This window comes from Cicer arietinum, chromosome 5 (genome assembly GCF_000331145.2).
Source record: "Cicer arietinum cultivar CDC Frontier isolate Library 1 chromosome 5, Cicar.CDCFrontier_v2.0, whole genome shotgun sequence".
NCBI classification, from domain to species: domain Eukaryota; kingdom Viridiplantae; phylum Streptophyta; class Magnoliopsida; order Fabales; family Fabaceae; genus Cicer; species Cicer arietinum.
In genome coordinates, this window is record NC_021164.2 from 50,037,410 (window position 1) to 50,047,343 (window position 9,934).

Consider the following 9,934-nt stretch of genomic DNA (forward strand, 5'->3'; position numbering starts at 1 on the left):
ACCAAACTTAACATGATTGAAATTCTCACAATAGATTGTCCAATCGATTTGGTTTATCACATGCCATGTTACTTTTGAAAGTTTTATTTGCGTAATCGATTCGTCAATCGATTAGCCTAGAAAATGAATTGTCCCTGTGACATTCCCAATCGATTTCCCAATCGATTTGTTTCAATCAGTTTTTACTTTGTGATGTGCACAATCGATTTGCCAATCGATTAGCCTGTAAAACAGGTTGCCACTGACTTGCGCAATTTTTATTTCTAATTGTGCCAGTCGATTGCCTAATCGATTATACAACCACAAACAGTTATGTTTCCTTACAACCCTTTTTATGAAATCGATTTCCCAATCGATTTACTCAGTGAATATTCAACTTTTGTTGATTTCTTGAGTTCCAAGCAATTGTGTCAAGTATGTAGGGTTGAGTTGTTGTTCCTGAAATCTTGCTCAATTAAAATGTTAGATTTATCATATGATGTATGAACATTGTATGTTTGTTAATTATGTCAAAACTAGGATTAAGAGGACTAAAGTCCAACAAAGAGAACCACAATTGTCTATTTCTACAACTGACACTATTTAAAGTAAGGATTATCCTATTTGTATTGTAGTAAATTTAACTAATTAACTATTTCATTTTTTCCACAAAAAAACAAATAACTAAAGAATTCTTAAATTCTAAGATTTAAAACCGAAATATGATATGTGTCAATTTATGGAAATATATAACTCTAATAAAAGAAAAAGAATTCCCTAACTAATCTGTGAGAAAATAGTTTGGAATTACATATTGAGAATTTGGGCCTTGATTAGTGTTACGTTGCTTATTACTCCTTTCTTCTGGACCACTTTTCCCTTCCACTTCTCCGAGTTCCTCTCTCAAGTAACCATCAACAACAACAACAAACTCTCGTTATCAATTATTCCAATTTTGATTATATTTATTTTCCTTTTTCAGGTTCTCGCTTTTCTCAATTCAATACTTCTTCTCGGCCAACTTAACCAACTCGTAGTCATCGCCACTGGATGCAATTCATGTGGATACATTTACGATTCCACTTCCAATAGGAACCATGCTTCCACAAACGGTACAATGCCTGCGCTTTATTCCAATCTTCTACACAAACTCGAAGAATTCCTCGCTAGGGATCAGAAATTGACCATGCCTCATGCACCGGTGACAGTTCCTTCTTCGTTGTTATCGGGATCATTGTCCATGGCTCTCTGTTGTATCCTTTTCACTGCTTCAGTTTATGTTTATTCGTTTTTCTCATGCAATTGGATGTATGATTTTTCGTTTTCGTTAATGAAATTAAAAACAATAACACATTGTTTTAACTGTTAGGGTTTTCATCTTTTATTTTTATTTTTAAATTGTTTGTGATTGGGAACTTTTGTTGTTGTTGTTGTTGCTGACATTGAATGATAAATGATTTTGAGTTTGAATATGTAATGTAGTGCATTTATGAGATTTTTGTATGACCTTATTTGCTTATCAGATATATAGAGAGCTTTTCGTTCAGGACCGATGCATCCTCAGCCTCGGGTGTGTTTATACGCTTACCTAATTATGAAATTGATGTTATGATTGACTATGACCTTTTTGGAATTTTATACTACACTTGAATGTGATAAGTTGCAATTCGAGATGTTAATCAAATGTGATTGACTTTAGTATTTTCTCACGTGAATGTGTCACCTTTTTGGTTGATAGTGATACAAGAGCCGAATGGCTATTGTGAAAATGATGTTCAGATTCAGTGTGTCAAATGAAAGTTGATATTGTAGCGTTTTGGTTGTTTGGAACATATTTCTTATTAGCCATGGGTTTGTGAATTCATTGATTATTTGATGTTATATACTGTGTTCAGTCTTGCATCTATAGGTTGTTTACTTTCTCTTGTTTGTGATAGCAAATAAAAATAAAGATTTAGAGTCCTCTAGAAACTGTTCAGTGGTCTATGTTTATTTGGGTATTTCCAAGTTATGAAGGGTTATTGACATCTAGTCGATTTTGAATTGATTTAAACTGGAACATGAGATTTCCAAACGCCTTCTTGGAAATCCATTCATATGGTTGATCATTTTGTTTTTTAATTGATATGTCAGCAGTTTTTTTTTTAAGAAACCAACATTTTGTTAGTATTTTGATCTGTTCTTCATTTTTTGTGAACTTATTTTGGCTTTGTTTTTTTACTGTTTCATTTCTAATTTACAGATTTTGGATATTTACTTTTTTATTTCATTATTTATGTACCGATTTTATGTCTGCAAGGATCTACTGATGGACCAGAACAGTACCTACCTTACAATCTTTACATTTTACACTTTTAATTTCTGCATTGGTTATTATGCCAATATCATTGGTTAACATTACCTGTTATCTCTGTTGGCTATGAATTTCTGTTTCCAGGTTGGACAGCTGCAATACAGTCCTACAATAATCCCAAAGATTCATCTAGACCTGGTTAGTGGGCAATCATTGAAATGACTAGCTTTTCCATTTTATGATATCTGTCACTGTATCTAATATTTAGTGTTGATGGAATTTCAACTTGTTTTGCATGTCTCAAAAGTTTCGGGTGAATTGATTGAGGTCACTAGTAAAACTATGGAATGATTCAAACTTACTATTGTTGCAATAATTGACTAATTGCTATAAACTTAGTTAGTAGATATGTTCAAAAGTGATATATTATGCAATTGTGATTACACAGTTGCAACACTAACGAGAGTTTGGTAACTCTAACTAAAATTTGTTGTTCCTCAATTCTCTTACACTTTAGTGTTTCAGGACTCATCTCAACCACATGCAGTATCAGTAATTTAGCCAATTAATCGCAATTTATAATACATTTAGTCCAAGTGTTTGGATGTAGTTCAAGCTGAGAGGGCTTATCATCATTTCTTTTAACTAAAGCATCATTCTTTAATCAGCTTTGTGGTGTTGACACTCATAGTTTCTGTATTGCTGTTGGGATGTCTTGATTAACCATTTTACACATTTGTGATCATAAATTATGTGGAGCATTGATATCATGAATGACCTTCATAAATGCAGTGAAAGTTGATTATGTGCTGGGATGCATAAGGTTTGACTCACAACTCATACCCTCACCACCTTCGTCGTTTTTGCTTCAAAGCCACCACACCACCTCCATCGCATCTGCTTGGTTACACAATGAGAAAGAAGGTGATTCTTGTTAATTTGACAAATTAATGTTTGTTAAATTTGACTAATTATTGATTATTGTTTCTTCATATTTCCAAAATCGACGAATTTAACCGTCTGGTTAATTCATCCAGTCGGTCCTGTAAAGAAACCATTTTAAACTTACCCAGGCTTACTTTGAAGTTTGTCAAAACAAACAGAAGAGTAATCGGTATAAATCCCTCCTCTATTTTTTTTGTTTTTTTTTTTTTGTTTATTTCATATCTAAATTTTATTTTTATTTCAGAATTAGAAACCATTGAAGACGGTAAATATAATTTGAATATTACAAATCAGGGTGGAGTTCGTGGTGGAGGTCGTGGTTCTGGTATGGGTGCTTATGGTGAGGGTGGTGGTGTTGAGGGTGAGGGTGGATTTGGTGAGGATGAGGGTGAGGCTAACGGTGAGGACGAGGCTGCCGTCAATTTTGGAAGTCTGAAGAAACAATAATCAATAATTAGTCAAATTTAACAAACATTAATTTGTCAAATTAACAAGAATCACCTTCTTTCTCATTGTGTAACCAAGCAGATGCGATGGAGGTGGTGTGGTGGCTTTGAAGCAGAAACGACGAAGGTGGTGAGGGTATGAGTTGTGAGTCAAACCTTATGCATCCCAGCACATAATCAACTTTCACTGCATTTATGAAGGTCATTCATGATATCAATGCTCCACATAATTTATGATCACAAATGTGTAAAATGGTTAATCAAGACATCCCAACAGCAATACAGAAACTATGAGTGTCAACACCACAAAGCTGATTAAAGAATGATGCTTTAGTTAAAAGAAATGATGATAAGCCCTCTCAGCTTGAACTACATCCAAACACTTGGACTAAATGTATTATAAATTGCGATTAATTGGCTAAATTACTGATACTGCATGTGGTTGAGATGAGTCCTGAAACACTAAAGGGTAAGAGAATTGAGGAACAACAAATTTTAGCAATTAGTCAATTATTGCAACAATAGTAAGTTTGAATCATTCCATAGTTTTACTGGGGACCTCAATCAATTCACCCGAAACTTTTGAGACATGCAAAACAAGTTGAAATTCCATCAACACTAAATATTAGATACAGTGACAGATATCATAAAATGGAAAAGCTAGTCATTTCAATGATTGCCCACTAACCAGGTCTAGATGAATCTTTGGGATTATTGTAGGACTGTATTGCAGCTGTCCAACCTGGAAACATAAATTCATAGCCAACAGAGATAACAGGTAATGTTAACCAATGATATTGGCATAATAACCAATGCAGAAATTAAAAGTGTAAAATGTAAAGATTGTAAGGTAGGTACTGTTCTGGTCCATCAGTAGATCCTTGCAGACATAAAATCGGTACATAAATAATGAAATAAAAAAGTAAATATCCAAAATCTGTAAATTAGAAATGAAACAGTAAAAAAACAAAGCCAAAATAAGTTCACAAAAAATGAAGAACAGATCAAAATACTAACAAAATGTTGGTTTCTTAAAAAAAAACTGCTGACATATCAATTAAAAAACAAAATGATCAACCATATGAATGGATTTCCAAGAAGGCGTTTGGAAATCTCATGTTCCAGTTTAAATCAATTCAAAATCGACTAGATGTCAATAACCCTTCATAACTTGGAAATACCCAAATAAACATAGACCACTGAACAGTTTCTAGAGGACTCTAAATCTTTATTTTTATTTGCTATCACAAACAAGAGAAAGTAAACAACCTATAGATGCAAGACTGAACACAGTATATAACATCAAATAATCAATGAATTCACAAACCCATGGCTAATAAGAAATATGTTCCAAACAACCAAAACGCTACAATATCAACTTTCATTTGACACACTGAATCTGAACATCATTTTCACAATAGCCATTCGGCTCTTGTATCACTATCAACCAAAAAGGTGACACATTCACGTGAGAAAATACTAAAGTCAATCACATTTGATTAACATCTCGAATTGCAACTTATCACATTCAAGTGTAGTATAAAATTCCAAAAAGGTCATAGTCAATCATAACATCAATTTCATAATTAGGTAAGCGTATAAACACACCCGAGGCTGAGGATGCATCGGTCCTGAACGAAAAGCTCTCTATATATCTGATAAGCAAATAAGGTCATACAAAAATCTCATAAATGCACTACATTACATATTCAAACTCAAAATCATTTATCATTCAATGTCAGCAACAACAACAACAACAAAAGTTCCCAATCACAAACAATTTAAAAATAAAAATAAAAGATGAAAACCCTAACAGTTAAAACAATGTGTTATTGTTTTTAATTTCATTAACGAAAACGAAAAATCATACATCCAATTGCATGAGAAAAACGAATAAACATAAACTGAAGCAGTGAAAAGGATACAACAGAGAGCCATGGACAATGATCCCGATAACAACGAAGAAGGAACTGTCACCGGTGCATGAGGCATGGTCAATTTCTGATCCCTAGCGAGGAATTCTTCGAGATTGTGTAGAAGATTGGAATAAAGCGCAGGCATTGTACCGTTTGTGGAAGCATGGTTCCTATTGGAAGTGGAATCGTAAATGTATCCACATGAATTGCATCCAGTTTATTTCATTTCTCTCTGAATTCATTTATCTTAATCATTTGATATGCTCATTAACTGCTATGATTGTCCTTGGTGTGATACACATGAATTTCATTGCTCTAATATACAATGTTATATGATTTCAACCCCAATGCTTATGTTCTTTAACATAGGGGGAGGAATTGTTTTCTGCCTTTTTGCCTTAACTGACAAAGGGGGAGAAAAATTATAACTTGATAATGCTTGTTGTTGCATTGTTTTTACACTCTGATGTTTTTGCTCTGATACCTGATAATGAATTATTAATAATGTAATAAATAATGTAATAATACTCTGATTTTGATAAATAGCATTTGTACTGTTATGCTCTGATCTGATACACTGTTTTTATGATCCAATAATGGTACATATATGATGCTATGAAATGTTGTTAATGTTATGTCTTGAAATGCTCAAGTTAAAATTGTATGATTGTCACTTATGCAAAAAGGGGGAGATTGTTGGACTTTAGTCCTCTTAATCCTAGTTTTGACATAATTAACAAACATACAATGTTCATACATCATATGATAAATCTAACATTTTAATTGAGCAAGATTTCAGGAACAACAACTCAACCCTACATACTTGACACAATTGCTTGGAACTCAAGAAATCAACAAATCTACTGAACAAATCGATTAGGCAATCGATTTCATAAAACGGTTGTAAGGACACATGGGTTTTGTAGTTACACAATCGATTAGGCAATCGATTGGAACAGAATTGTGCAAGTCAGTGGCAACCTGATTTGTAGGCTAATCGATTGACACATCGACTGTGCAAACTACAAAGTAAAATCTGATTGAATAAAGCGATTGGGAAATCGATTGCATGTCACAGGGAAAATCCATTTAACTAGGTTAATCGATTGACGAATCGATTACCTAAATAAAACTTTCAAAAGTAACATGGCCTGTGACAAACACAATCGATTGGACAATCTATTTTGAGAAATTCAACCATGATAAGTTTGGTATCAATCGATTGGACAATCTATTTTGAGAAATTCAACCATGATAAGTTTGGTATCAATCGATTGGGAAATCGATTGCGCTAAACCATTTGGTAAAGTCTTTTCAGGAAAATACTACCAAATCGATTGGCACATCGATTGATCAAATATTTTGAAGAAACAGGGAACTCCCAAAATATGACCACATCAATTGGCAAATCGATTGATCAAATATTTTGAAGAAACAGGGATCTCCCAAAATGTGGCCAAATCGATTATGTATATTTGTGAATCGATTATGCAATCGATTCATATAAGTCTGCACATAATTTTATGAAAAGTATGTTTAAAGAATCGATTGGTAAATCGATTAGTTTGTATAGTTTCAAGGATCAAGGGGTTAAGCAATAGGAAAGAGATATGAGTTAGATAGATAGGTTTCGAGGAAACTGGAAAATCTGTAAAAGCGTCTCAATTCTTTCTATTGAAGAAAAGCTGAAATCCAGTTGGATTGTCAGGACTGGATGTAGGTTGTCTTATTGACAACTGAACCAGGATAAACCTTGATGCAATCTTCTCTAACCCTTACTCTTTATTATCTGCACTTTATGTTTGTATGATTAATATTGTTTGACATGCATGTATATTGATTGATCTGTAGAACTATTATCGTATAATCTTGACAAATTATGTGCCAATACATATAAGCGTGAACCTTCTATTAGAATCAACTCTTTGGGACTGAGATTGATTATCAGTTCAATAAAAGGTTCTTTTGTTGAATTGATTATCAATTTTGTGGAAAATTTTAAAAGACTGCGCTAAACCTTTTTCGTAAAACGAGGCCATTGATACCAACACTCTTTACATGAGAAAATAAAAAAACAAAAAAGGAGGACACAATTTTGTGAGAGTCTTTAATAATTAGACTAAAGTAGGAGTTCTCAGTGGATGAATTGAGTCGTGTTCGATAAGTGTTAAACAATTCCCCTTCATCAATGATACGACAAAAGCATAAGTTTGAAGTAAATTGAATGGTCAAACGAAACTTAAAAACTTATGTTGTATCGGAGAGTCTGGGAAGACATAAATTTTCCAAAAAGCAACCGTCAAAACAACATCATCATCACATTTAACAATAATACAACTTCTCCACTGTTGGACTTTAGTCCTCTTAATCCTAGTTTTGACATAATTAACAAACATACAATGTTCATACATCATATGATAAATCTAACATTTTAATTGAGCAAGATTTCAGGAACAACAACTCAACCCTACATACTTGAGACAATTGCTTGGAACTCAAGAAATCAACAAATCTACTGAGCAAATCGATTAGGCAATCGATTTCGTAAAAGGGTTGTAAGGAAACATGTGTTTTGTGGTTACATAATCGATTAGGCAATTGATTGGCACATAATTGTGCAAGTCAGTGGCAACCTGATTTGTAGGCTAATCGATTGACACATCGACTGTGCAAACTACAAAGTAAAATCTGATTGAATAAATCGATTGGGAAATCGATTGAATGTCACAGGGACAATCCATTTAACTAGGCTAATCGATTGACGCATCGATTACGTAAATAAAACTTTCAAAAGTAACATGGCCTGTGACAAACACAATCGATTGGACAATCTATTCTGAGAAATTCAATCATGATAATTTTGGTATCAATCGATTGGGAAATCGATTGAGCTAAACCATTTGGTAAAGTCTTTTCAGAAAAATACTACCCAATCGATTGGCACATCGATTGATCAAATATTTTGAAGAAACAGGGAACTCCCAAAATATGACCACATCGATTATGTATATTTGTGCATCGATTATGCAATCGATTCATATAAGTTTGCACATAATTTTCTGAAAAGTATGTTAAAAGAATCGAATGGGAAATCGATTAGTTTGTATAGTTTCAAGATTCAAGAAAAACAAGACTTGCGATAATCGATTGGCAAATCGATTAAGCTCTTTTATCACTTTAATGAATCGATTGGGAAATCGATTTATCTATTGTTTTTCAGAAGCTATATAAAGTGTTTTCAATCTCTTTCTAAATAATAACTTCATAATATTGAATAACACTTGAGAAACTCTTAAGAACATTTTGATAACATTTTGATATTGTTTTTTCAGATCAAGTTCAAAAAGGATTATTCATAATCATTTAGAGAGCTGGAAAAGAATTCTTGAGAGAAAAAGACAATGATCTCACATATTCTGAATATATGTCACAGTGAAACAAATAAATACTTCCTTGGTCTCAAATTTTAAGTCACTTTGTAAATTTCACATTAATAAAAAAATGTAGTAATTTATTTTAAAATATCAAAAAATAACATTAAATAAATATATATATATATATATATATATATATATATATATATATATATAATGGACAATTTAGTTATAACTAAACATAAAATATATATTTAATCACATCACCAACTATAAATGTGAAAAACTAAGTGGGAGCTTATAAAAAGGGATGACATGAGTAAATATTTATTTGATGAATTTTAATCTATGTTGTTGCCCTTTGAGCCATTTAATTTTGACTCTCCCATTGACGACATTCACACACATTATATACAAGCCACTTGCGCCAAATTCAATGGTATCACCCAAATAAATTTATTATAAGGAGGAGTATTAATTATTATGAGATAATGTTTTTTTAAAGGAAATGATGAGATAATGTTAAAACCAAATTAACTTCAATATTGAAAAGTCAAGCATTATTTGATTCCGCAAATTACATTAATAGGACCAAAAATGAAAAGAAATTATCCTTTAAGATATGCAGAGTGAAGCTTTTTTAGAGGCTTAAAGCTACTATTGGAGTTAGTTTGAAAAGAGAAACTTCCTTGGCTTTGAGGCATATTCTAAGCAAATTAATTGGTATCTTACGTCAGCAACCATTACACAGCCCTCTATAACAACATCACTCCGTCAAATACTGAACATGTTTCCCAGTGGATGCTGAGACTGATAGAGAGAATTCAGGAGAATTACATCACTTCCAGATATCACACTTCCACTGTGCCCAGCAAGTACGAAGAGAGACTTAGACTTGGTTTTGCATATAAAACTGAAACCCGCAAATTAATTGGTATCTTACGTCAGCAACCATTACACAGCCCTCTATAACAACATCAC

The 9,934-nt window shown here is 32.7% G+C and overlaps 2 long non-coding RNA genes across 2 annotated transcripts; one reads left to right on the forward strand and one right to left on the reverse strand.

Moving 5' to 3' along the window:
• The first annotated feature begins 835 nt into the window (after positions 1–835).
• On the forward strand, positions 836–3,183 carry LOC105852146 (uncharacterized). The gene is made up of 5 exons (XR_001143905.3): positions 836–886; positions 962–1,232; positions 1,503–1,549; positions 2,417–2,470; positions 3,065–3,183. It is a non-coding gene; the product is annotated as an uncharacterized lncRNA (long non-coding RNA).
• A 535-nt stretch (positions 3,184–3,718) lies between these two features.
• Positions 3,719–5,789, reverse strand: LOC140920607 (uncharacterized). Its single transcript, XR_012163324.1, has 4 exons — positions 5,589–5,789; positions 5,272–5,318; positions 4,352–4,405; positions 3,719–3,850 (listed from the first exon to the last, which is right to left on the reverse strand). It is a non-coding gene; the product is annotated as an uncharacterized lncRNA (long non-coding RNA).
• Between the last annotated feature and the right edge of the window lie 4,145 nt (positions 5,790–9,934).